Here is a 27,284-nt window from a genome sequence, read left to right as displayed (position 1 = left end):
AGCTAGAGTACCGTTGTAATATTGAACAAAATCAACTTTCAGCCAAAATTTATCAAAAAACATAAGGAGGGACTTTATATTTATCAAAGAAAAAATCCACAAAGATGAATTCTCAATCCTGAATATCTATGCTCCAAAAACAAATGCAACTACATTCATCAAAGAAATCTTACTAAAGTTCAAAGCATACATTGCCCTTCACACAATAATAGTGTGAGATTGCAACACCCCATTCTCATCAATGGACAGATCATGGAAACAAAAACTAATCAGAGACATAGAGGAACTAACAGAAATTATGGACCAAATGGATTTAACAGATATTTATAGAACTTTTCACCCTAAAACAAAACAATATACATTTTTCTCAGCACCGCATGCTAGTTTCTCCAAAACTGACCATATAATCAATCAGAAAACAGGCCTCAACAGATACAAGAAGATTGAAATAATCCCTATGAGATTATCCTATGAGATCACCAAGGACTAAGGCTGGTCTTCAATAATAAGAAAAATGACAGAAAGCCACATATACATGGAAGTGGAACAATACTCTACTCAATAATAACTTGGTCAAGAAAGAAATAAAGAAATTAAATTTTTTTTTAGAATTTAATGAAAATGAAGGCACAACAAACCCAATTTATGTGACACAATGATAGCAGTGCTAAGAGCAAAATTTAGAGCATTGAGTGCCTCCACAAAGAAAATGGAGAAAGCATATATTAGCAGCTTGACAGCACAACTAAAAGCTCTAGACTAAAAAGAGACACATACATCCAAGAGGAGTAGACAACTTGTAATAATCAAACTCATGACTGAAATCAACCAAGTAGAAACAGAAGGAACTATACAAAGAATCAATAAAATCAGGAGCTGGTTTTTTGAGAAAATCAACAAGACAGATAAACCCTTAGCCAGACTAAACAGAGGGTACAGAGAGAGCACCCAAACTAATAAAATCTGAAATGAAAATTGAGACATGACAACAGAAACTGAGGAACTTCAAAAAGTCCTCAAATCCTACTACAAAAGCCTGTATTTAGCAAATCTGGAAAATGTGGATGAAATGGATAATTTTCTAGACACACCAGGTACCAAAGTTAAATCAGGATCAGATAAACTGTCTAACCAGTCCCATAACTCCTAAAGAAATAGAAGCAGTTATTAAAAGTCTCCCAAACAAAAAAAAAAAACAAAACAAAACAAAAACAAAAACAAAAAAATCCCAGGAACAGATGGGTTTAGTAGAGAATTCTACCAGACCTTCATAGAAGACCTAATACCAATACTTTCCAAACAAAATAGAAACAGAAGGAACACTACCCAATTCCTTCAATTAAGCTACAATTACGCTTATATCTAAACCACACAAAGACACAACAAAGAAAGAGAAATTCAGATCATTTTCCTTTATGAATCTCCACACAAAGTACTCAATAAAATTCTCACAAACCGAGTCCAAGAACACATCAAAATTATCATGCATCATGATCTAGTAGGCTTCACCCCAGAAATGCAGTGATGGTTCAATATACTGAAATCCATCAATGTAATCGACTATGTAAACAACCTAAAAAATGCATGATCATTTAGTCAGAATGGCTAAGATCAAAATCTCAGGTGACAACAGATGCTGGGGAGGGTTTTGAGAAAGAGGAATACCCTTCAATTGTTAATTGGATTGAAAGCTGGTAGAATCACTCTGGAAATCTGTCTGGAGGTTTCTCAGAAAATTGGATATAGTACTATTGAGGACCCAGCTATATCACTCCTAGGAATACACCTAAATGATGCTCTAACATATAACAAGGATACATGCTCCACTGTGTTCATAGCAGCCTTATTTATAATAGCCAGAAGCTGAAAGAACCCAGATGCCCTTCAATAGAGGAATGCATACAGAAAATATGGTATATCGACACAAAGGAGTACTACTCAGCTATCAAAAACAATGACTTCATGAAATTCATAGGCAAATGGATGGAACTAGAAAATATTATCTTGAGTGAAGTAATCCAATCACAAAAAACAAAAACAAACAAAAATAACAACAAAACACGTGGTATGCACTCACTAATAAGTGGATATTAGCCCAAAACCTCAAATTACCCCAGATACAATTCACAGACCACATGAAGCTCAAGAAGATGGACGACCAAAGTGCAGATGCTTCAGTCCTTCTCAAAAGGGGTAACGAAAATATTCTTAGGAGGAGATATAGAGACAAAGTTTGGAGCAACGATTGAAATAATGGGCATTTAGAGACTACCCCATCTAGGGATCAAGTAAACAAAAAAAACAGCCACCAAACCCAGACAATATTGCTGTTGCCAAGAACTGCATGCTGACAGGAGCCTGATATAGCTGTCTCCTGAGAGGCTTTGCCAGAGCATGACAAATACAGAGGTGAATGCTGGTAGCAAAGCATTGAAATGAGAATGGTGTCCCCATTGGAGGAGTTAGAAAAAGAATTGAAGGAGCTGAAGGGGTTTGCAACCCCATAGGAACAACAATACCAACCTATCAGAGCTCCCAGGAACTAAACCACTACCCAAAGAGTACACATGGACAGACTCAAGGATCCAGCTGCATATGTAGCAGAGAATGGCCTTGTTGGGCACCAATGGGAGGAGAAGCCCTTGGTCCTGCCAAGGCTGGACCCCAGTGTAGGGGAATGTCAGGGAGGGGAAGCAGGAAGGGATGGGGGTTGAGGAAGAGAAACACCTTCACAGAAGCAGGGGGAGGAAGGATGGGATAAGAGTTTTATGGACGGGAAACTGGGAAAGGAGTAACATTTGAAATGTAAATTTAAAAAATCCAATAAAAATATATACAATATTTGAAATAATTGTAACCACTACAAATACAATATATACAAAATAAAACTATGTAATATGATTGGAACCAAGAAAGAGCTACATGTGGAAGTATATTATGTTCAATATTAAAAAGTACAAATTTTAAGGGCAAGAATTCCACTAATATAAGGGGTTTATATGTAAGGTTTTTTTTATTAGGGGCTGTTTCTGTTTGTGGTAAAGAAACAGGTTAGTCTTATTCTAACATCATAACTTACACTATGAATCCAGTAGCTAATTCGGCATTCTTGTCATTATCATTCAGTAATTAAGTTAATATTAATCACTTCAGTCTATTTTGGGCTCTTCAATTTCCAAATGAGATTCTCCAACTCACACAGAAATATGCATTGCAGGTTGAAAATTTTCTTGAACATTTAAATTGTTGGAATTGATTTTTCTGTCCTTGGAAAAGATGTTGGGCTTTCTGTGGTATGACTATGAATGGTTGTGTCATTTTATTTTGTAAAGGGTATACACTATTTTATAGCTGTATTTCCAAACCTTTCATTTTTATTAAAAGAAAACAAGACTATTAATGTATCAAATAGCCTATCCACACAGAACAGGAGCTCACACACAATAGGTAGCATGCTAGCTCCTTTGCCATCCAAGGATAGCTTTGATACGAGACACTGTGTGCTGGTACAATTATGACTTAGGGGTCAAACTCTAGGCTGAGATTCCAGGAATTATATCCTCCATGACATCTGGGAGCTGTCCTGCCAAGAAAATAAATACCTTATCCAGAAACACAATGATAGTACGGTAAAAAGTCAGGAAGTGCTGCGTCTGAGAGTTCACTATGGGTACACCTAAGCCCCAGAAATCTCAACTGCAGCATTGTGCTTCAGGGTTCACTTTAGTCTACAACAGTGATGCTCTGCAGGGGAATTCTGAACAATGGCAAACCCTGAAATGCCTGACCTCTGGGGAATACTGTGATTGGCACAACAGAAATCCAAATGTGTTGCCACTGCTCACGGATGCCAACAACAGAAGTCTGTCCTTTGCCCCAATTTCAGTTTGTAGGCTCTTCTGTATCTGCTTGAAGAAGCAAGATAACATATGCAGCATGACCAGGAAAAGGATCAGGATTTCTAGCTTCTAGCATCTAATGCATTCTTCTTAAATGTTTAGAAGCAGTAAAACAAATGCAATAAGAAAATTGGAAAGGGTGTTAGGAAATTGAAAGGTTTAGGAAGTGAAGGTGTGCATAAAGGGGGAAAGACAGGTTGGCCTGGAGGTTGACTAAAGCAACAGTAGGAGAGGCCATATACAAAGTGACTACTTTGTAAATTACATATTGAAAATTTCAAATGGAGGTATGCAGAATAGATAGATAATACTGCTCCCAGAAGCCACATGTTATCAAATGAAAAGCACCGTGTCAACATCTTCCTATTTAGTCAAGGAGCTGCCAAAGACTACCTTCCAAGTATCCAGGCTATTGTCATGGTCTCCCTTGCTCACCAGAGTTAGATCATAAGACCCTGTTATTAAAGACATGATACATTATTTTGGAAAATATATAGGAATCAGACTGGAACTAAGCCAGAAGATTCCTCCCCATTGGCTAGATTTTATAGTGCTAAGTTTCCATATACAGGTCACTGGAGAAGAAAGGTCATCAGGGGTCTTACCCAGTAGTGAGTCCTGCATGCAAAAATATAGATCTGCTATGAAAATATGGACACTGGTGCTATAGTGGCATGAGTATTATATAATAACCAACTTTTTTTTTTCTTTTTCTTTTCAATTCTGAGGCCCAGTCCACAGGAGGAATGTGTCTGCCACTATAAGCATGTTCAAAGGTCCATGGCTGGGAAGTTATAGGCCTTACAGGTTAATATATTACTATTGTTTGTTAATTATGTATGTGGTCACACTGCCTTCTAAATATTTGTGCTGATACCCATAGATTAGCACTGCTCGCAACCATGGTCAGAAAATACTGTTTTTCCAAGAGTTCCAGAAAAACTATATTGAATCAGACCCCAATCAGAATGAGCTCTGGATATGATCAAAACCTATCATATATTGTGTATGTATGCTTATATAAAATTGTCAAATAGTAAATTAGTCAAATAGAAAAATTAGTAAATTATAAATACATTTTTAAGCTTAAAATGGAGTCTGGAAAGATGGTACAACTGCTAAGAGAATTGTAATTTTAATTGTAATTTTAATTGTAATTTTAACGATGATCCTAGTTCAGTGCTCAGCACCAGTGCTGGCTGGCTCAGAATCTCTCTAACTCAGGCTCCAGGGGATCAGACTTCTTCTTGTCTATGCAGACACTGTACTCATGCTGATTCAAACTGAAACATGCAGACAGACACACAATTTTTAAAAATGAAAAGTCATTTTTTTAAGTTGGAAATCGTATTTCAGAAGGCAAAATGCACCCTTCCTTATGCACGTTTTAGCTTTCTCTTTAACACTATTCTTAAATTGCTCACATTATGAGGCCTCTATAAATCCTTATTGTAATTAAAAGTTTTCATGTAACTTTTAATTATTTAAGTTGAAGTAGAATGAAATATCACTTCCTCCTTCTTTTCCTTCCTCTAGCCCCTCCCCTCTGCCCTCTCTTGACCCCCTCCTGTGTTTCATCTGCTATCAGGTTGATAGACTCTTTTTTTCATTTTATATATATATTTCCCCATTTTTATTAAATTGGGTATTTCTTATTTACATTTCAAATGTTATTTCCTTTCCCGATTTCCATGCCAACATCCCCTAACCCCTCCCCCTCCCATTCTATATGGGTGTTCCCCTCCCAATCCTCGCCCCCCATTACTGCCCTTCCCCCAAGAATCCTATTCACTGGGGTCCAGCCTTGGCAGGACCAAGGGCTTCCCCTTTTCATTATATTTGTAAGGGTGTGTGTTACATACATATGTAGACTTCTGTTTAATCCTCTTTTTCAAGTTATTCTATTTCAAATTTACTGAGACAGACTTTTTTTTATTTTTCCTAAAAAGAATGTCAATTAAATTTTACCAAATAAATTTCTAACGTAGTCAACATGATTAAATTTTAATTCTTAACCAGTAATGCAATAAAATTCACTGGTCATTTTTTTCAGTGAGCAATTCTAACCATCATTTCTATTTATTTTTATTATGTTCTGTGCTCCACTCGCTATACCCTATATCAGGTCATATTCTCATTACATTTACTATCCCTCCACGGTGGCTTCCTAATTAATTCCCTTTCATAGATATTTGGCTTCGACAATGCAGTTACACATTTCACACTTAAAGCAGAAGTATCTTCCTCTTCGGATAGACCCTTTCTGGTTTCAATGCCCTTCTGTGACTCCAAGACCATCAGAGGCAGGTTAGCACGAAGCATTTAATTATCCTGCAAAATGTAATTGCATCAACAACCCTCTCATTATTATTATCACCAAAATTTATTATGCTATTATGTCATAACAAGCTACCAGAGAGTCCACAAAACTTCTCAAATTTGTTTATGTCTCAGAGATTTTCTTTTAGCTCAGCATTTCTCAAAGCATGTTCTAGTGATCACAGGTCCTAGGAGATGCTTTGGGAAATCATGGTTTCAGCATTAAAACAGGTTATAAAATGCTACTTGGCTATGCTGATCTTAAAGTTCTTATTAGATTAAGAATTAAACATACTATGAAAAACCATATAATAAATACAACAAAAATTCCCTTTTAAGGGCTAGAAAAATGACAGTGTTAAGAGCACTTGCTGCTATTTCAGAGAACAGGAGCCCAGCACCTACCACCCCTATAGTGGCTCACAACTCTAGTTTAAGGGATGCTGATGCTCTCTTTTGATTTTCAAAGGCACCAGGCCTGCACGTTCTGTACAAACACATGTGCAGCAATATGCTTATATTCATAAAATAAATAAATCTTAAAAAATAACACTCTGGCCAGTAAGATAAAATGTATCAAAACACAAAAACGAAAAGAAAATACTACAGGTTGATTAGTCTGATTAGAATATAAAATTCCCAGAAGCTAATGGAAGAGTAAAGCGTGGCCAAGTGATGTTCACCTTTGTAGACTTTGATAATGCCTGTGAACTTGGTTCTAAAAGCACATGGACCTATTCAAGAGCACGAAGAGGGCTGTCTCTCACTGCCTGCCTAAGCTTTAGCATACAAAATAAAGCATGTTTAGTTGGTAGCAGCTAGGATCTCAGGGGAGCAGAGATTTAATGTCCAAGGACTTTGCAGACTCCAAAAATCTTTCTTTGTTTTGTTATTGCATATAAAAAAATGAAGATATATCAGGGAATATAGAGATAAATGCAATGCTAACATTTTAGCATCTCATGTATTTCTGAAAGTACTTTTGCTAATTTAAACGCATAAAAATGTATTAGGTCTAATTGGTTTGTTCATAAAATGTTCATGTATTATATATTAAATTTTAAAGTATAGTTTACTCAATTACAAATTTACCAGGAAAAATTTTTTTTCTTAAAGTGTGGTAAATTAAACTACAAGATGCTAACTGCAAGAAATGTATTCCAGTTCACGTCAGTTTATAAGAAACAGGCAAATTCATGAAAACAGAAGAAGTCATCAATATTAAATTATGACAAAGAAGTTCTATTTTCTTGGATTGGTGTCTTCCAGTATAATGTCAAATATATACAGAAAGTATTCATTTTCAGTAAAGAACATGGAAACAAAAGAGAGAAAAGATTTATCATTAGTTTTGTTATGTCAGAATTTGGTTATTACCCACCTCTGAGCCATCACACTCGACAGATTTTGCTTCATCTGATGCTTTAAAAAAAACTGAAAAATTCTTGCTGTAGGAAAATAATCCTGGAGACAAGTATCTGAGTTGTGGGAACATAGTGCATTCCATAGAGCCTTTCATTTAAACCAGACCTCTGGGGTACTTTCAGATATGACCCAGACCCGCCGTACAAAGGCTTAACTACACATACACAGTGAGCAGGGTGGGGGAAGGAAGGAATGGAGAGAGAGAGAGAGAGAGAGAGAGAGAGAGAGAGAGAGAGAGAGACAGAGAGACAGAGACAGAGACAGAGAGACAGAGACAGACAGAGACAGACAGAGACAGACAGAGAGACAGAGACAGAGACAGACAGAGAGACAGAGACAGAGAGACAGAGACAGACAGAGAGACAGAGAGACAGACAGAGAGACAGAGAGAGAGACAGCAGACCCAGAGGCACAGAGACAGACACAGAGACAGAGAAAGAGACAGACACAGAGACAAAGACAGAGACAGATACAGAGACCATGCTAGGAGTTTGGGAGAAGAAAGAAACTCCTGGATGAAATAGCTCACAGAAAAAAAAATGCTTTCCCGGAAGTTGTAACACTGAGGAGAGACCCATCAGGAAAAGAAGACAAAACTAGAGATGAGAATAAAACACGCACCCTGCTCAGCCCCCTGTATGTTCTGTGCATTATCTGATCATCATAATCAATGGAACATGAAATATTGTAGCAAGTAACCTGGGAGAAGACATTTGAATATTAGAATTGTGTTATACAAGAACAAAAGTGTCCCACTGAACTCTTTAAAAGAAGTGTTCATTGACATATACACTTTTTTTCTAAATCAGTGTTGACACAGTTTAAAAATATTCATATTTGATAGTGCTCACCAAATGAATAAAGCTATGTGAACTATGGCCATACCTTGGTGAAACAGAAGCTGTTTCCAAAGCTAATATAAATCAAATAACTCAGACCATCACAAGAGCCTTAGCGTGATCTGTTACTTCCCACCATTCGCCATTTTTATAAATTTCTTTCTTTTCTCTTTCATATACCAGTCCACACTCTCCTTCAAAATCATGGATTCTGTTTTCATCAATTGCTATTATGTGTGTATGTGTATTTATATGTACATGTATGTATTATGCATATATGTGTGTGTGTTTGTATCTAAGTATATATTTCTGAATATAACCTGTGGAGTCCACACAATGTGACTTGTATATATGTTTTCAGAACTGGCCATTTGCCAATTGACAACCAATCAGTATTCTCCTTCCTAGAAAGGACCAACCCTCCTGCTCCCAGCTTTACTTGGTTGCTGGTAGTTCTATGTATAGAATTGAAGTTTTCATGGGCTTCTCCACAACTAGAAACTACTTTGTCTTGCATGTTATACTTCTCTAGTGAGTGTATATTATCTAGTGAGGAGTATCATTCACTGACTACAAAAAATATAAATGTAGCAATATTAGAAGTGAATGATCTCATTTTGACCATGAAACAAGACCTAAAAAGGACCTCTGGCAGCCAGCAAGATTGCTCAGTACATAAAGACACTTGAAGCAAAGTCTGGCGACCTGAGTTCTACATCAGGAATCGCATGGTAGAAGGAAAGTGTCAACACATCTCTATGCAGGGGCACATGCCAGCACACACAAACACCAAAAATAAATTTATAAAGACAAATGTATATTAAAAAGTAAAAAATAATGTTACTTTCTCCTGTGTATAAAAGAGTGAACCTTATTATACAAGCCTGTTTCTGCCTTTTTCTCAAGTAAGAAGGCAATTTCCATTTATCTCCCAGCCCTCTCTCCACCTCCTTGCCCCACATCTGACCTGCACCCACTCTCTCATCCAGTTCTCTCCCTCCATCCAACTCCAATGTCTATTTTCCTTCCCCTTCTGAGTGAGAATCAAACCTCTTCCCTTGGGATCTCTTATCACTTAGCTTCTTTGGATCTGTGGCTCCTGTACTTTATATCTTATCTTCACTTGTGAGTGAGTAACATATCATGTATTTCTTTCTGAGTCTGAGTTACCTCACTCAGGATGATATTTTCTAATTTCATCTGTTTGTCTGCAAATTTCATGATCTCCTTGTTTTTAATAGCTGAGCAGTATTTCATTGTGGAAATCGGTTGTTTGGAGGGGGGCATCTTTAGGACAAGCCAGAGACCTGACACCAGGGTGACTCCCCAGAGTCCATGACACATAGCATAGCGGAGACACATAGCATCAGGAGCTATGAAACCTGAAGTAGCCACCTCCTGTAGCCAAGCAGGGCTTCCAATGAATGGAGGACGACACCAACACAACCACAAAACCTTTGACCCCAAATTTGTCCTGTCTACAAGATGCACAGAAATAAACTTGGGGCAGAAACTGGCAGAATGGCCAATCAATGATTGGCCCAGTTTGAGACCCATCCCCACGGGAGAGAGCAAACCCCTGATACTATTAATGATACTGAGAAATATAACTTTCTTCTGAGAGATTGTTGTCCAGCATTAGATGAAAACAAATGCAAAGACCCACAGCCAGACATCAGGCAAAGCTTGAGGGACTTTTATGGAAGAGTTGGGAGAAGGAGTGAGGAAGCCGGAGGGGTTAAAGGACACCACAAGAAGACCAACAGAGTCATTAAACTGGGCCCATGGGGACTCACAGAGACTGAACTGCCAAGCAAAGAGAATTCAGGGGCGAGAACTAGGCTCCCTACATATGTGGCGGATGTGCAAACATGGTCTCCATATTCCCTAACGATTGGAGCAAGGGCTGTGTCTGGCTCTGTTGCCTGCCTTTGGATGCCTTTCCCGTATCCTGCAGGGGCTTGATGTGCCCAGGTTGGTTGGTACCCTTGGGGACTTTCCCTTTTTTTGAAGAGGGTGGGCTGTGATCAGAGTGAGCAAACAAATAAATGATTGTAAATAAAGACATACATACACACACACACACACACACACACACACACACACACACACACACACACACCCCATACCTCAAACTAAGGTTTTGTTGGTCAGGGGACCTTAGATTAGGATGGATAGGCTAAGAATGTGATTTAGGTTACTGTTTGCCAACATTCTAAACTCCAAGGGTGAGAGCCTCCACTCCAAAATTATCAGCCATTTGATTGAGTCAATTAAGCAATCAGGTTTAAACAAAGCATTAGCAATAAATCTTTGAGCACGAAAGTTTGGTGAATCTCCCCACCTGTGGTTCTCTGTCCTTAACTGTAACACACAGATGAGAGGAAAGTGGAACAGACTAGCCCCATGGGCTGCTGGGAACTCTGCCTTGACCTTTATCTTGAACTCTACCCTACGAGCTTTCCCTCTTAGCTAAATTGAGTCTGCATCAGACCCAGTGGGATTTACAACCCTGAGAGCGCTCAGTGAATTCTCTGAGTCCTTCTAAGAAATAATCAAACCTGAAGGTAGTTCAAGTCTCTCAGACATGGTAGCTATCACCAGAAGGGTGATAATTGTGACTCATGATTACATTTTTGAAACAATGATGAATTTGTAAGTAATTTTCATGCCTTTACTGGCTAATGATCTACCTTTCAGAAAAAAATCTATAAATCTTTTGCTCACTTTTTAATGAGCCTTAAAGATTTTTTGTTTTTAATTTGAAAATATATATTAAGTTATGTCCAATATGATGATTTGATATTTGTTTATTTTATAAAATTAAGTCTATGTAATCAACATAACACACTATATTCTTATTATTTTATTCTACTAAGAGCATTAAAATTTTAGCATAGCAATATTAAAATGTATATTATTAATAATATTAGTCATCCTACTATAAGATAGATTTCAGCAGTCTATTTTTCATGTCCAACTGAAATTTGTACCTTTTATATAATTTTTATGTTCTCCTTTCATTCTTCACCTCAAACACTCAAGGTATAGTCATCCATGTTCTATGGTCTGCTTCGAGAGGCTCAACATTTTCGACCCCAAATATAATGGAGGCAAGTCATTTGCTTTTTTGTGTCTAACTTACGATCATGTCTCCTAGACTTGCCCATATCATTCACAACTGAATTATCTTCTTCTTTAATACTGGATAGTATTACCCTAGATAGTCCAAACCGCTATTTAATTTATATAATGATGTCCTTGCCTGCAACAGTCAACACTGAAACACAGACATTCTTTCAATGCACTTTGACTTTGGATATGAAATCAAGTATTATTAGTAAGTCTGTATCTATCATTATGATAAACTTACATACTGTTTTCCACATGTCTCTAACAAGTTACATCCACGGGAGAATATGAGGCTTCCCTTTTACCACACCTGTAGCAACTTCTACTGCCCTTGGCCTTCCGGATAACAGCTACGCTAACAGATAAGTGACCATGCTGAGCAATTGACATGCATTTCCCTGATAGTAGCATTGCACTATTTTTCAGACTTGCTGGTTCTTTGGATGTCTTCTTTTGAGAATGATGTACTCGGAGCCCCTGCCTGTTTTATAGCCAAGCTTTTGACATTATTCCCTTACCTTGCTGATCGCATTGTTTACTGGTATTTGCTTTGCAGTTATTTAAGATCCTTATGTCCTTGGGATATTAACCCCTTGTCAGATATATAGCTCATGAATATTTTCTCCCACTCTATAAAATTTCTTTTCAAATATTAACTGTTTCCTCTGCTGTGCAAATACAAGTTTCAGCATGATATAATATACCGTGCCTCTTTTTGTTGCTTTTGAAGGGTCGATGCATTTTTAAACGTTTCCAAAACCAATGTCAATCATATTTTCTCCCATATTTTCTCCTAGTTTTTTAATACTTCCAAGGCTTACATTTATATTTCTAGCACACTTTGCTTTGATTCCACATGTGTATCTAAAGATAATCTAATCTCATTTCATCTTCCTGTATGTGAATATCTACTTTTCTCTCTAACATTCATTAAAGAAATGGTCCCATTTTGTGCACTTGTCAAAATGAGTTGACCAGATATGTGTTACTTTATTTCTGCTCCATTAGTTTATATGTCTGTTAGACTGCTTTTCTCACTAAATATTTGTATAATATTGGTACAGAGAACAATATACAAAAACAATATAATTACTACATTCATATATATGCACATACTGAATGTCCACTTGTTTGATTTCACAAAACAGGCCCTTTGGCACATAAAAATTTGTAAAGACCTCAACACAAAAATAGTGGATGACTTTACTACATATCTCTTTCATATAGGTCTTCAAGATCTTCCCACAGGTTGGTGGTTTAGTCCCTGGAAGCACTAGGGGTCTGATTGGTTGATATTTTTTTCCTATGGGGTTGCAAACCCCTCCAGCTCCTTCAGTCCTTCCCCTAACTCCTCCATTGGGGTCCCCATACTTAGTCTGATGGTTGGCAACTGTATTGGTCAAGTTCTGGCAGAGCCTCTCAGGAGACAGCTATATCAGGCTCCTGTCAGCAAGCACTTCTTGGCATCTACAATAGTGTCTGGGTTCGGTGGCTGCTGTGAGATGGATCTTAAGATTGGAAAGGACCTCAGTGACTAAAAAGCACAGAGTTGTCTGAAAACAAAACACACAAAAAAAGACAAATAAACAAACCACAGTCCAAAGAGAGGCCGCAATTTTTTATAGGAAAAGTAACATTCAAGTACATACAATCTAAACCATAATTTTCTAAGTCTGAGAGTTGGGGGTGGAGAGGACAGGGAGAAGCAGGCACTGCCATAGTCATTGTGAACTCACTAGTCACGAGCATGACAGGAGATCAGAGCTTTCATCACTACTGAGTCTACCCCTGACAACTTCTGAACCAGGATCCTGACGGTCAGGCTTACAAGACAGGGTTTGTTCACTTAGTGGTAAGATAGAGAGATTAAATAAAAATTTTGGACCTCTGTGTTTTATGGATTAAAGAAAGCTGTGCATTTTTCATATTCATTTGATTGTTTTTGAGAAAGCTCACAAGACATTTTCATACAATCATAAAATATACTTTAAACATTTCCCTATACCTTCTGCCTTACCCCTTTCCCCCTTCCTATTACTCTCCTTAGTTCTCCTACAGTTTCACTTACACTTCCATTAGATATATTAGTATATACTTATATATAATGAATATATATTCATTTTCATTCACCTCAGTTTTTGGACACCAAGCTATAAGAGAATAGATGCTGTAAACAGTGATATATATGAATATTTGTGCTATGCTGACTTGGATACCTTAGGTTACATATCAGAAATGACATAAAAATAACATCTATTTTTTTTTTGGTCTCTCCGGGTAGTACTTTATTTTTTTACTCTGTGGGACAGAGATCCAGACACACATCAACTTAGATCAGGCCCTATTTTTCAGATTCCTCTTCTCTGTTTCATATGAGTCATCTATTATCCATTATTTATTCAATTCTTTCTAAATATATATGCCTATTGCTGTGTTTCATCACCCTCGGATCATTTGGGAACTGCAGTTCTGTTCATTAGAATCAAAACTCAGCAAAGGTCCTCTCTAGATGGTCACAATTCAGTTTTGCAAACCAGGACAGCCTTCCTTCTTTTTTCCCTAAAAGGCAAATAAATACATGAATTTTCTAAATTTCATTTTACTTAAATAAACTTACATTTCCTTTCTTTTTCTTTTTCTTTTTTGTCTCTCTTCTTCCCTCCTACCTTCCCCCTCTCTCCTCCTCCTCCTCCTTCTTCTCCCCCCTCTCTGTGCTAGCTAAGAGATTTACACTTGTCACAAATGCAGCTGAGATACATTTCTCAAATAGACAAGTCTTCTGAATCTAAAAGACGATTAAAAAGTATTTCTCAGATTGATTTTCTCATACTTCTAGTTCTGATTCTTATAGCGATTCTATCAGTGATTCAATGATATTCTAGGTCTGTTGTCAAAAAGAACTAATAGGAAAATTTATGAGATTATAAACAGCAAAGAACTTTCTACATTTTCATTTGCTGATAATTAAGAGAAAAAACAAGTAATTAAGGCAGACACCATGGATTATAATACTCAGTTGCCTTTCCTGCCATTTTCTGGAATATCTTGCTATATATGGAGATTTCACAGATGTTCGTGCAGCTGCAATTCTGGATATAAACTAGGTTCTATCAATAAAATTTAGTGTTTCAAGATTTAAAAGCAAAAGATGGGTACTGGCCTACTTATTAGTTCTTTGGTACTCTAGAAGCAGTGGACCACCATCAAATCCAAAAACTTAAAACCTGCATAGGTACAGCTGCATCAGTCACCAGGTCCTGACCTTGCTCTCTTTCTAGTAAGATAAGTCATTCTAGAAGCCATTTCTCAATATGTTCATTCTAGATCTTCTTGTGGTTTATTTAACATATCCTGAGGAATATTGAACTTTTTGATGACATCACCAGCTACATTTCACCCATGCATATACCACCAAGGCTGCTGAAGTACATTTATTTGGCTTCTTCATTTTTTAAATTTACTTTTACATATGTAGAAATGTTGCCTGCAAGTAACTGTACACTTTGTGGATAGCTGGTATCTGCAAAAGCCAGAAAAGAGTGTCTGATTCCCTAGAACTGAGTTACATGCAGCTGTGAGACACCATCTGAGTACCAAGACTTGAACCCAGGTCCTCTGGATGAGCAACCGTTCCTCTAACTGCTAAGTCATCATCTTACCCCATTGATTTTTAGTGCTGCAGAGAGTGGGGGGCAAATAACCAAATAACTGGTGGCATTTGCATTGAAGAAATAGCAACAGCTGTTTTGTCTTAGATTTTTTTATGCTAAAGTTGGTTTAAAAATGTGGCTTATCATTAAAATACTGCTTGAGAAATTTAAGAACTTCAAATGACTACAGGACCTATCTTAAATACACAAATACAAGAATAGATTTGGTCATCCTGGTAGCATTTGGAGATGCATATTTCATTTGACAGCATCTGAAAAATCCTTTTATCACCTCAAAATAAATCCTAGATGATTTCCAAGTGTTAAAAATTGGTCAAACAACTTTTTGTATGTAAAAGGGCATTTTGTCTTATGAGGAAAAAAAATCACAAGTAGCACTAATTTAAGAACTATATTCCCGAGAATTTATTATGAAAAATTTTACCCCTTTACAAAACCAGAAGTTATGGTGAAAATGAAAATTATGAAGAAACAATGAATTCACTTATGCATGAATATTAATGACCTCATTGTGCTAGGAAGGGCTGCCACACGGTATTTCTGTGGTTATCATTTCTTTCTTAGTTTTGCCTGATTAATAACTTTATTTGCATAGGCAGGTAAATTAATAATAATCGTGAGTCATTTTGCTTTTACCTGTATTCTCTAACAACAGGACCTCCCAGGAATGTCTCCATATATGTTGACATGAGTATGATAAATGTATAATTGAGATCAATGTTAACCTACGCTTCATTCAGATCCTGCACTAACCTGCCATATTTCCCAGTTAAACAAACCTGGTCCTAAAATAAAGTGATTGCTCTGTTCTGAGTCTACTCTTCTAGACTATTTCCTCTTGCGATTTTTTTCTGTATCATTTGGGAAAACATAATCATAAACCTGTCACGACTAGAATAAATTACTACATCTACTGGTATCCTCTCTTCCTTCTTCTCTCTTGAGGGGTAATCCAGGGACAGATATCAGTCAGTATACTAATTAGAAGATTATTAGGAGGAATGGATGAGGAACAGTCAGAGGGCGAACTTGGAAGGGGATAACAACTGAACTGTAAAAAAGATGAAGTAATAATGATAAAGATAAATAAATAATAAATAAATAAAAATAAACACACAAAGGAAAGACTCTGCCTCCATCTCTTGTGAACATGAAGCCTTATCAACCATCGACTCTTCACGGTTGTAGAACGTCTGTGTATTCCAGATTTCTATCATTTTAAATGCAATATATAAAATGCCCAACCTGATTATACTCAATTTCAATGACAGCACTGGAAAGAGATTTTAAAATAGACATTATCCAAATTACGATTTGTTTCCTACATAAAACAAATATGTATTTTCTAAAAATGAATTGATGACAGCCAAGAAAGTGAAATACGCAGCACCTGGTGAATATGTAAGATAAAATAACACACAGGTAGTCTTGAGAAAATATGAACAATCAACAACTAAAAATAACATGAAAAGGAGAGCATGTCACTAGTGTTAGAAAACATATAAACATCATTTTAAAACCTAGGTGTCAAAATATATTCAAAATACATACTGTGGATTATTGACTCTGCAGTCTTGCAGAAATTAGCAACATTCCTTGTCTTACTACAACATTCCATTGTCAAGCTCTAGAACTTGTTTGTCATGCTCTTCAAAGCATGATGCCCAGAAAGCAGAATGTGTCTTTCCAACACCAAATGTACATATCGTACTTTCTAATCACATAAGAAGTGGGCTTCACTATTAGTTAAGGAATTGGACACAACACAAAATCCACAGAAATAGCAATAGTCAAAACACAATCTCTAAGTAAGTGTTCACTTAGCATGTCAGGTTAACAGAGAGTTTTGACAATGTTCTTTTGTAATCTAAACACCAAAAATGACATAGATGCCACTGATAGTAAAGTTGCAAAGTGGGAAAGGATGAAAAATAGAACTCTGCTAGTACTATGTTGTCACATTGCATGTGAAATCCGTAAAAGCACACCTCCAGATTTTAAGTAAGAAGTCACAAAATCATACAAAATGTGAACTTATCCTAAAAGAAAAAAATTAAGGTAACAAAAATAGAAAAAATATGGAAAATATTATGAGTTTAATCCAATCATCAAAACAACGTGAGTATGGATGATTTGAACAATGAACAATTAAATTATTTCTATGTTGGGAGCGATGCCCTTGAAACACTCCATTGTTGATGTTATTATTATGGTTAGAATTAAGTATGACTGGGTTCATGGAAAATCCCCAGGCAGCTGCAGAAGACTAATACAAATCTGGTGGTCAAAATGAATAATAATATGATACGTCAAGATACCCAATGTGATGACCTGTAACCTTTCTGAAAAACCAACATCCTGCTGACTAATAGATATGACAAACCTGTGAACTTTCTGACACCCTGTCAACATCAGCCGATTCCCTGACCACACGAATATGGTGTCCTTGGCCTGCGTAAATGTTTCATACTCCCCCCACCCTCTGTTACCCTGTTATGGTATAAATTCAGCCTTGGGAAAAAATAAAATTGTCACCTTGATCAGACTCTTGTCTTGGCATCCTTCTTCATGTCTCTTGTACCCCATTCTCTTCCAGGTACCCTCCCCCCTCGCTGACATTTCTATAGTGATATAATAACCATTTTAGACATTCTTGGCCCTATTGGTTTATCAAAGTTGAACATGCCTGCCTTTATAATGCAAGAACAGCCAATCAACTATGTATGATTAACAACCATGCCTGTATTCCAAGAAAACTTTGTTAATGAAAATGATGTACTGTGTATGAGAAATTTCATTTGTAAACAAAGCCCTCAATAGGTTAAATGGTAAAATACAAAGTATACTTATATATATGGTTAGTCATATATTAATATCAGATAAGCAAGTCCATTACAATTTATATATGAATTGTTTTCCAGAGACTCATGTGTTGAAAACTTGGCACCTAACTAGCAATGATTTTGAAAGATGACAAGATAATGAGGTTGCTAACTTAATCAAAGAGTCAATTCACTGATGGATTTATAATTTGGTGACATTACTGGAAAGGGATAGAAACTAGGATAGAGTGGTGACTTGGAAGAATTATGTCCTTAGGGGAATACACAGCATGATAATATCTTTTCTTTGTGCCTATTTTCTCTCTGTAGCCCCCTTCTGCTCTCTATGAGATGAGCCACTTTTCTCCACAAAGCCTCATCACATATGGTCACAGAAGCATCAGAGCCAAGTTACAAGCTGAATGCTTAATATGAACCATAATAGATTCTATCTTACTTGAGTTGGTTTTCCTTGGGGACTTAGTCACAATAAAAAAGCACTCCAAGATGTGCAGCTAGCCATGTTGCCCAGGCCGATACCCAGCTTGTGAGATGAATTTATGTTTCTCCCACGTCAGCTTCTTGCCTACTCAGACTGCAGACACTTGTCAAGATGTCGGGCTAAAAAGACTGTAGAAGTAGTAGTGGAAGGTAAAATGTTAAAGGCATAGATTCCCTAAAAGTATGCATAGTCCACACAACATAGCTTTAAATATCCTCATAACAAGCGATAGGCCTGGGAAAGGAAATTCACAGGTCTAAACCAATAGAGGATGTAATGGGTTTTTTTTTTGTTGTTGGTTTGGTTTGGTCTGTTTGTTTACATACCGAATTCTACATTGTTCCAAACCCCTTTCCTCCCAGAGTCTCTCTCCCATCCCAACTCTCCTTTACCTCTAAAAGATTGGAGGCCCCTCTGGTCTTCCCCCAACTTGGTGCATCAAGTCTTTACAGGATTAGGCACATTCTTTCCCACTGAGGCAGGACAAGACAGTCCTCTGCTACATACATGCTGGGCTCTTCACCCAGCCAGTGTATGGTCCGTAGTTGGTGGCTCTGTCTCTGAGAGCTCTCATGGGTTCAGGTTAGTTGATAATGTTTGTCTTTCTGTGGGGTTTTCAGCCTCTTCAGAACCTCCAGTCCGCCCTCCAACGCTTCCATCCGGGTCCACAGTCTCTGACCAATGGTGGAATGTGAATATCTGCACCTGTTTCAGCTGCTGGGCAGAGCCTCTCAGAGAACAGTTATGATAGGCTCCTGTCTATAAGAATAGCAGTATCATTAATAGTGGCAGGGATTGGTGCTTACCCATGGGATGGTTCTCAATGTGGGCCAATTATTGGTTGGCCGTTTCGTCAGTCTCTGCTCCATCTTTGTCCCTGTCTTTCTTTTAGACAGAACAAATTTTAGGTCAAAAGTTTGTGGGTGTGTTGGTGTCCTTATCCCTCTACTGAGGGCCCTGCCTGGCTACAGGAGGTGACCTCTTCAGGTTTCATGTAACCACTGTTGGACATCTCATCTAAGGTCACCTGAATTGCATTGACTCCTGCAAGCCTCTACCATCCCAGGATGGACTGCCTAGAGACTCGCATCATCTGCCTACCCACAGAAACTGCAAAGTTCCATTCATTCTCCTGGTCCTCTGGACAACTCTTCTGTCTCTTCTCACACCTGGTGCCCCCTGTTCTCTTCCTTCTCCCCTTTCCCACCCAGTTTGTCCCTCCCTCTGCCTCCCATGACTACTTTGTCCTCCACTGCTAAGTGGGATTCAAGCATCCTCACTTGGACCTTCCTTCCTTTAAGTTCTTTGAGTCTGTGGGGTGTGTCTTGGGAATTCTGTACTTTATGGCTAATATCCACTTATCAGTGAGTACACACTGTGCATGTCCATTTTTGTCTGTGTTATATCAGTCATGATGACACTTTCTAGTTGCACCAATTTGCCTGTAAACTTCATGATGTCCTTGTTTTGAATAGCTGAGTAGTGTCCCATTGTGTAAATGAACCACATTTTCTATATCCATTACTCAATTGTAGAATGTCTGGTTTATAGTTTCTGGTTATTATAAATAAGGCTTCTATGAACATAGTGGAGCATGTGTCCTTGTGGTATGGTGGAACATCTTTTGGGTATAAGCCTAGGAGCAGTATCATTTGGTCTACAAGTAGGTCTATTTCCTATTCTCTGAGAGATTGCCAGTTTCATTTCCAGAATGGCTGTGCGAGTTTACAATCCTGCCAGTAATGGAGGAGTGTTCCCCTTTCTCCACAAACTCTTCAGCATGTGCTATCTCTTGAGTTGATGGTCTCAACCATTCTTATTGGTGTAATATAGAATATCAATGTCATTTTGATTTTTCTTTTCATGATGACTAAAGAAGCAGAACATTTCATCAAGTGTTTCTCAACCATTCTCTCCACTATTGAGAATTATCATTTTAGCTCTGGTTCCCTTTTCTAATTGATTTTTTGTTTTGTTTTGTTTTGTTTGCTTTTTGGTTTGTTGAAGTCTAACTTCACAAGTTCTTTATATATTTTAGATATTAGCCCTCTGTCGAAGGTAGGGTTACTGATGATCTTTTCTCAATCTGTAGAAAGCTGTTTTATACTATTGACAGTGTCCTTTGCTTTACAGAAGCTTTTCAGTTTCATGAGGTTCCATTTATCAATTGTTGACATTAGAGCCTGAGCCATAGGTTTTTCTCTTCAGGAAATTGTCTCCTATGTGAATGAGTCCAAGGCTGTTCTCCACTTTCTATTGTTTTATATTTAGTGTATTCAGTTTTAGGTTGGGCTCCTTGAACTTCTTGGCCTTGAGTTTAGTGCTGGGTGATATATATATATATATATATATATATATATATATATATATATATATTCTTCTACATACACCCAATAGACCAGCACCATTTGTTAAAAATATCTTCTCTTTTTCACTGTACAGTTTTAGCTTCTTTGTCAAAAATCAAATGTCCATAGCTGTATGTGGTTTTTTTTTTTTCTGGATCTTTGACTAGATTCCAAAGGTCAACCTCTCTGTTTCTATATCAACACCATCTAGGTTTTATCACTATTGCTCTGTAGTACAATTTGAGGTGAGGAATGACTATTTCTCCAGAAGTTCTTTTCTTTCTTTTTTTTTTCCAGGATTGTTTTGTCTATCCTGTTTCTTTGCTTGGTGGGTTTGTTTGTTTTTCCATGTGAAGTTGAGAAGTTCTATATCTGTGAAGAATTGTGTTGGAATATTGATGGGAATTGTACTAAATTTGTAGATTGTTTTTGGTAAGATAATCATTTTTTCTATAATAATCCTCCAAACCATTGAGTATTGAAGATCTTTCCGTCTTCTAATATCTTCTTCAATTTCATCAGCAAATAATGATAACTTTACTTCTTCCTTTACAATTTGTATATCCTTGATTTACTTTAGTTGTCTTATTGTTCTACCTAGAACTTCAAGTACTATATTAAATAGATAGTGAGCAGCCTTGTTTTATCCCTGATTTTAGTGGGATTGCTTCATTTCTCTTATTTAATTCAATGATGGATATTGGCTTGCTGTATAGTGCTCTATTATGTTTAGGTATGGGCCTTGTATACCTTAGCCTCCAAGACTTTTAACATGAAGGAGTGCTGGATTTTGGCAAAGGTTTTTTCAGCATTAAATGAGATAATTATATGGTTTTCTTTCAGTTTATATAGTGGGTTACATTGATGGGTTTTAGTATACTGAACCTTTACTGCATACCTGGAATGAAGCCTACTTCATTGTGGTAAATTATATTTTTTGATGTGTTCTTGGATTCAGCTTGTGAGAATTTTATTTTTTTACTTACTTATTTATTTACTTCAATGTTCATAAGTGAAATTGGTTTGAAATTCTTTGTTGAGTGTATGTATGGTTTAGAATATCAGAGCATCTGTGGCCTTATAGAATGTAGTGTTCCTTCTGCTTCTATTTTGTGAGATATTTTAAGGAGCATTGGTGTTAGCTCTTCTTTAAAAGTCTGGTAGAATTTTGCATTAAAACCTTAGCCAGAAGCTGTAAAGAACCCAGATGCCCTTCAACAGAGGAATGGATTCAAAAAATGTGTTATATCTACACAATGGAGTACTACTCAGCTATCAAAAACAATAACTTCATGAAATTCATAGGCAAATGGAATGAACTAGAAAATATCATCCTGAGTGAGGTTACTCAATCACAGAAAAACACACTTGGTATGTACTCATTGATAAGTGGATATTAGCCAAAAAACTCGAACTACCCAAGATGAAATCTACAGACCACAGGAAGCTCAAGACGAAGGATGACCAAAATGTGGATGCTCCCACTCCTTCTTAAAAGAGGGTAAAATATTCTTAGGTGGAGATATGGAAGCAAAGTTTAGACCAGCGACTCAAGGAATGGCCTGACACACATGTGGCCCATATATATACAGCCACCAAAACTAGATAAGATTGATAAAGCTAAAAATTGCAGATTTAAAAAAGCTAAAAGGGACCAGATATAGATCTCTCCTGAGAGACACATCCAGATCATGTCCAATACAGAGGCAAATACTAGCAGCAAACCACCGAACTGAGAATAGGACCCCCTTGAGGGGAATTAGAGGAAGGATTGAAAGAGCTGAAGGGGCTTGCAACCCAATAAAGACAATAATGCCAACCAACCAGAGCTTCCAGAAACTAAACCACTACCGAAAGACTATACATGGACTGATCCAGGGCTCCAACTGCATATGTAGCAGAGAACAGCCTGGTTGGGCACCAGTGGAAGGAAAGCCCTTGGTTTTTGCCAAGGTTGGACCCCAGTGCAGGGGGAATATGGGGGAAGGCAATAAGGGCATGTATAGGGAATACCCATATGGGGGAGGGGGGGGTGGAAATGGGGCTTATGAACAGGAAACCGGAAGAGGAATAACCTTTGAAATGTAAGTAAAGAAATATATAATAAAAAAATTTTTTTAAAAAAAAGAGAAAGCCCTTACCCACTTCCTGCAAAAGGTTTAAACAGCCTTTGTTAGCTGGACTAAACGCGCTATCTCTCTGAAGCTGCCTCCTGAGGTCCACCAGAGTTCTCTTTAGCTCTTGCAAGTCCTGCCTTGTTTCCCTTCTCAGGATCTACCAGTTGTGATCCTGGGTTCATCAGCTTGTTAATGGGTAGAGAAGTAGAGCCTGAACATCAACCTCTAATGACTTTCTCCTGTACCCATAAATCAGTGCCTTACTCATTCATCATCAAGGAAGCTTCCTCATTCAGCAGACGGGAACAGATGCAGAAACCCACAGCCAGACCTTATGCAGAGAGTGAGAGACCTTAAAACACTATCCCTAAATTTGATGTCTTCCCCAAATCCCTCCCCTCAGGGTTCACTGAAAAAACACTGTTGAAGGGGAGGCACAGAGCCAGAGGGGTTAGAGAACACAAAGAACACAAGGCCTTCTCAACTCAAGATGAACATATGAAACCACAAAGACTGAAGCAGCACATTCAGTGGCCTGCATCGGTCCGCACCAGTATGGGTCCTAGAGCTAAAAAGAAAAGGGAACACATGTTCCAATTCCTCATCCAGAAGCTATCTCTGATTGATAATGACTTGCAAATGAAAATTTAGTTTTCTTCTAAGGAGTCTTTCTGGGGAAATGAACTGCTTTTAAAGATAGGCTCAACAGTATATGCTCAACAGTAGATGGCCAACAGAAAAATGTACTCAATGTTATATTTTCAGGTTTCTTTCTCAGATTACTAAACCATGGCTTTTAAAAATTAAAAAAAAAATCTGGTCCTGGGCATTTCTTGGTGGGAGGATTTGAATGACTGCTTCTATTTCTGTAGGGGTTATGGGACTGTTTAATTTACCTTATCTTGATTATCTTTGGTAAGTGGTACCTGACAAGAAGACCTACAGAATCAACTAACTTGGGCACAAAGGGGCTCATAGAGACTGAATCACCAATCCAAGAACATGCAGGGACTGGACCCCAGCCCCCTACACATTTGTGCCAGATATTCAGTATGGCCTTCATTTCCATCCCCAAGAAATTGGATCAGAGACTGTCTCTGACTCTGTTGCCTATCACTGGATTCCTTTCCCCTACCTAGACTGCCTGGTTGGACTTCAGTAGGAGAGGATATGTCTATTCCTGCTGGAATTAGATGTCCTAGGGTGAGGTGATATGCAAGGGGAATTTCTTCTTTTTGAGGCGATGGGAGGGGCTCATCAGGGGAGGGATTCTTTAGGGCAGAACTTAGAGGGAGGAGGGAGGGAGGACTGGGATGGGGATGTAAGATGAATAAAAACAAATAACTATTGGAAAACACTTGTAAATTCTATATAAAAAATTTAAAAACAACAGTAAGAAAAATAGTTACATAATGAAGTACAGATTTCTAGAAAGACACAAAGAGAACTAGAAAGTTAGATGTATGTGCAACTGAAACCCTTTAAGCTGATTAGGGGTTTTGTCAACAGAAAACTTTCAAGCTAGAAGGAAATACAGTGACACATGTAAACTCTTAAACAAACAAACAAACAAAAAAACTATTGCCACCCAAGAATAACACATCTAACTACTCTGTCTTTCAGAAATAAATTTATGATAACCAAATCTTTATAGAAACAAAATCTGGGTTTGTCACCACAAGTTGTTCCTTACAAGACATGCTACTAGGAGTTGTTCAACTAAGGAAACAGGAAAATAGTAAGCAACATGAATCATGTAAAATTCACTGGCAAATTTAAGCTTAATGTCAGTGAATCATCTGCAACAACTTCTCCCAATACAAGCCTCAGGGAACACCATAGAAGAGTGGGCTGAAGGAAGGGAAGAGCTGAGAGAGGAAGACGATAGAGATTGACAGAGAATGTGATGCATACTGTGTCTACTACATGTCCCATCTCACAGCAGCTATGATTACCTGCTCAAAATTTGCATGAGATCCAGAGTGTAAAATTATGTTATGAATGAGAAAGAGACCACAAAGCCCCTTCCCTTGAGAGAAGAAATATAGCAATTGATGGTGCATATGTATGGGTGATTGTTTATAAAATAATTACATGCACACCAAAGATTCCTGTACTTTATTTATAGAAATTTATCGTAGTCATGTTTTCAAGGAACAAGTATAGTTCCTGGACATCCTGTTTGGCTATCATGAGTGGAATTTTGACAAGATAGTGCTGAAAGTAATAGTTAACACAACTAAGTAAGGTATAAAAGATATTCAAGTAGAAAAGAAATAAGATTAACAATTAAGTAGCATGAGATTACATATTAAGAAATAACCCTAGATACCTAAAACAACAACTGAACATGAAAAATAAGTTCAGTAAGTTACAAAGTACAAATCAACTTATAAATCAATAGATTTCACACACTAGCAGTGTCCTCTTTAAATGAGAAATTATAAATATAAAATATTTTACCAATCCTACATCTGATAGAGGGCTAATATCCAAAGTATACAAAGAACTAAAGAAGTTAGACTCCAGAGAGTCAAATAACCCTATTAAAAATGGGGTACAGAGCTAAACAAAGAATTTTCAGCTGAGGAATATCGAATGACTGAGAAGTACCTAAAGAAATGTTCAGCATCCTTAGTCATGAGGGAACTGCAAATCAAAACAACCCTGAGATTCTACCTCACACCAGTCAGAATGGCTATGATTAAAAACAAAGGTGACAGCAGATGCTGGCAAGGATGTGGAGAAAGAGGCACACTCTTCCATTGTTGGTGGGTTTGCAAGCTGGTACAACCACTTTGGAAATCAATCTGCAGGTTCCGCAGAAGATTGGACATAGTACTACCTGAGGACCCAGCTGTACCACTCCTGGTCATATACCCAAATGACACACTCCAACATATAACAAAGACACATGTTCCAGCCAGAAGCTGAAAGAACCCCAATGTCCTTCAACAAAGGAATGGATATAGAAACTGTGGTAAATCTACACAGTGGAATACTACTTGGCTATCAAAAATGACTTCATGCAATTCATAGGCAAATGGATGGAACTAGAAAATATCATGCTGAGTGAGGTAACCTAATCTCTCTCTCTCTCTCTCTCTCTCTCTCACACACACACACACACAAACACACACACACACACACACACACACACACACCAATAAAAACCCCAACAACAAGAACAACAACAACAAAACACACATGGTATGCACTCACTGATAAGTGGATATTAGCCCAAAAGCTTGAATTATCCAATGATACAATCCACAGACCACATGAAGTTCAAGAAGAAGGACAAAGTATGGATGCTTCAGTCCTTCTTAAAAGAGGGAGTAAAAATATTCATAGGAAAAAATATGAAGACAAAGTTTGGAGCAGAGACTGAAGGAATGGCCGTTCAGAGCCTGTCCCACCTGGGGATCCAGCCAATATACATACAACCACCAAACCCAGAAAATATTGCTGCATGCCGGCAGGTGACTGATACAGCTATCTGCTGAGAAACTCTGCCAGAACATGACAAATACAGAGGCAAATGCTGTCAGCAAACCGTTGAACTGAGAACAGGGTCCCCATTGGAGGAGTTGAAGAAAGGATTGAAGGAGCTGAAGGAGTTTACAACCCCTTAAGAACAACAATACCAACCAACCAAAGTTCCCAAGGAATAAACCACTACCCAAAGAGTACACTTGGACAGACTCATGGCTCCAGCTGCATATGTAGCAGAGGATGTCCTTGTTGACAACCACTGGGAGGAGAAGTCCTTGGTCCTGCCAAGGCTGGACCCCCCAGTGTAGGGGAATGTCAAGGCCAGGAGGTGGGAAAGGGTGGGTGGTTGGGGAGGGGCAACAAGCTCATAGAAGAAGGGGGAGGGGGAATGGGATAGGGGCTTTATTGTCTGGAAACCAGGAATGGGATAACATTTGAAATGAAATAAAAAATATCTAATAGAAAATCCTTTACTATCTAACCAAACATGTGAGATCTTTAGGGGTAATTTTTACTATATCCCAAAATTTTTAAATATTTTTGAGAAAAGTTAAGGGCATGAAAATAAATGAAAACTATGCCATTGTCATGGATTGCATAAATTATTTTTGGTAAAATATTAAACTATGTGGAGTGATTTACAGGTACGATACAACCTTATCAACATTTCAAAGTTAGTCCTCACAGAAATGCTTTTATTAAAATGACCCTGATG

This window comes from Rattus rattus, chromosome 4, assembly GCF_011064425.1.
Source record: "Rattus rattus isolate New Zealand chromosome 4, Rrattus_CSIRO_v1, whole genome shotgun sequence".
Lineage (NCBI taxonomy): Eukaryota > Metazoa > Chordata > Mammalia > Rodentia > Muridae > Rattus > Rattus rattus.
This window is presented reverse-complemented; position numbering follows the sequence as displayed.